Source organism: Globicephala melas, chromosome 13 (assembly GCF_963455315.2).
Source record: "Globicephala melas chromosome 13, mGloMel1.2, whole genome shotgun sequence".
Lineage (NCBI taxonomy): Eukaryota > Metazoa > Chordata > Mammalia > Artiodactyla > Delphinidae > Globicephala > Globicephala melas.
The window spans coordinates 42,562,857-42,565,081 of NC_083326.1; the positions used below are offsets into that span (position 1 = coordinate 42,562,857).

Below are 2,225 nucleotides of genomic sequence, written 5' to 3' on the forward strand. Positions count from 1 at the left end.
GGAGATCGGGATTGACATATACACACTACTATAGGTAAAATAGAAAACTAATGAGGACCTACTGTATAGCACAGGGAACTCTACTCAGTACTCTGTAATGGTCTATATGGGAAAAGAAGCTAAAAAAGAGTAGACATATGTATATGTATAACTGGACCCCTGAAACTAACACCACATACTAAATCAACTATACTCCAACAAAAATTAAAGTAAAAAAAAGCGAATTCTAAAGAATATAGAGTTGAGTGCTCGCTTCAGCAGCACATGTACTAAAATCAGAACAATACAGAGAAGATTAGCATGGCCCCTGTGCAAGGATGACACTCGAATTCATGATGCATTCCGTATTTAAAAGAAAAAAAATAATAATACAGGGTTGAGATAGAGTACCCAAAGAAGGACTCTACCTCCACCTCCAGACCTTTGTCCAGATCTTGCTGGAGAAGGGCCCAGCTGTGGCTCACAGGGTGGAAGAGAAGTCACTGTGGCACCATGCTGTTGGAACTTGCTGGAAGTCTGTCCTCTAGTTTGCTTCAGGCAAACTCTTCCCTCCTGGTGGTCCCCAAAGGCAAAATTATTTAAGCTCAGGGTATTTAGTGTGAAAAACAACAACAACAGTGTGGTCAAACCCAAATTCCTGTGCCTGGTGCACGGTGAGACCAAACAAGCAGAAACATCAGAGTTTCGAGCAGAGAAATGTTTGTTGCGGAGCCAAGCAAGGAGACGGACAGCTCGAGCTCAAAAAGCCCAAACTCCCTTATGGTTTTTGGGGAAGAGTTTTTATTAGCAAAATTTGGGGGGAGGGCTGCAGGGTGTATGACTTTCTTCTGATTGGTTGGTGGTAAGGTAACAGGGTGGCATTCCAGGAATCCCAATTATCAGCCTTCTGTCTCCAATCATTCTGGTGTCCACATGCTTGTGCCCAGCCTGAAGTCACCATCCTCCACACTGAATGGGGGCCTTAGTTTCTGTAGAAGAGCTCAGAGATATATACCAGACTGCTATGCATATCCCCCCCTAGGAGGAACCAGAACTCTGCCCCATCGCTGCACTATTCTTTCTGACTGCTTTTCCTTTGTTTCTGCATTCCCTCATTTCCCTGATTAGTAACAGTTTGAATCTGCCCTTTGGAACTCAAAGCAGGTCTAAGAGGCTGAAGTCTTTTTCCTACAAACAAGAAATGGGGAGACACAGAAAGGCTGTTGTACCTGGGAGGGTCCCACAGGATCCTGCTCGGTTTCAACAGTACCCATAACAAAAACAAGAACTGCCTTCTCGTCCTAAGAGTTGCATCAAAATTCCTATAAAGAAGTGATGCTAACTCAGACTGGCAACTCAAATCAGTAAATATCTAAGAGAATGTACAACTGCAAATGGGGGAAAAAACAAGCAAACAAAGCTGTGTGCTCTAAGTTTCATCAGAAGTCTGGAGAGAGACCTGGGGTTGGGGAAACAAAAGCAACAGGGAGAAGCATTGTTCAGTCTCTATATTTAAATACTTTATTTTTGAAACCTCAAGGGCTTCACCAGTGACATGATACTTCTTTCCTAAATTTCACCAACAATTGTAATTTCCCAAACTGGGAGGCATGGAACTATATATTTGGCATATAAATTGGTATTTGGTTTACCCACATACCAATTTTGTTTGTTTGTTTGTTTGTTGACTGTGGTTAAAAAAAAAGCATAAAATTTTCCATTTTGGGCTTCCCTGGTGGCGCAGTGGTTAAGAATCCGCCTACCAATGCAGGAGACATGGGTTTGAGACCTGCTCCAGGAAGATCCCACATGCCATGGAGCAACTAAGCCTGTGCACCACAGCTACTGAGCCCGTGTGCTACAACTACTGAAACCCACGTGCCTAGAGCCCATGCTCCGCAACAAGAGAAGCCACCACAATGAGAAGACTGTGCAATGCAACGAAGAGTAGCCCCCACTTGCCGCAACTAGAGAAAGCCCGCGTGCAGCAACGAAGACCCTATGCAGCCAAAAATAAATAAATAAAATAATTTTAAAAATAAATAAATTTAAAAAATTTTCCATTTTAACCATTTTTAACTGTACGATTCAGTAGTGTTAACTATATGTACCTTGTTGTGCTATGCAACAGGTCTCTAGAACTTTTTCATCTTGCAAAACTGAAACTCTATATCCATTGAATAATTCCTCTTTTCACCCTCCCTCTGTCCCCTGGCAACAACCATTCTATTTTCTGTTTCTAAGAG

The 2,225-nt window shown here is 42.4% G+C and overlaps 1 non-coding gene across 1 annotated transcript; it reads left to right on the forward strand.

Annotated features, from left to right (window-relative positions):
- Window positions 1-245: 245 nt before the first annotated feature.
- Window positions 246-352, forward strand: LOC115863643 (U6 spliceosomal RNA). The gene has a single exon (XR_004043614.1). It is a non-coding gene; the product is annotated as a U6 spliceosomal RNA (small nuclear RNA).
- Window positions 353-2,225: the final 1,873 nt, after the last annotated feature.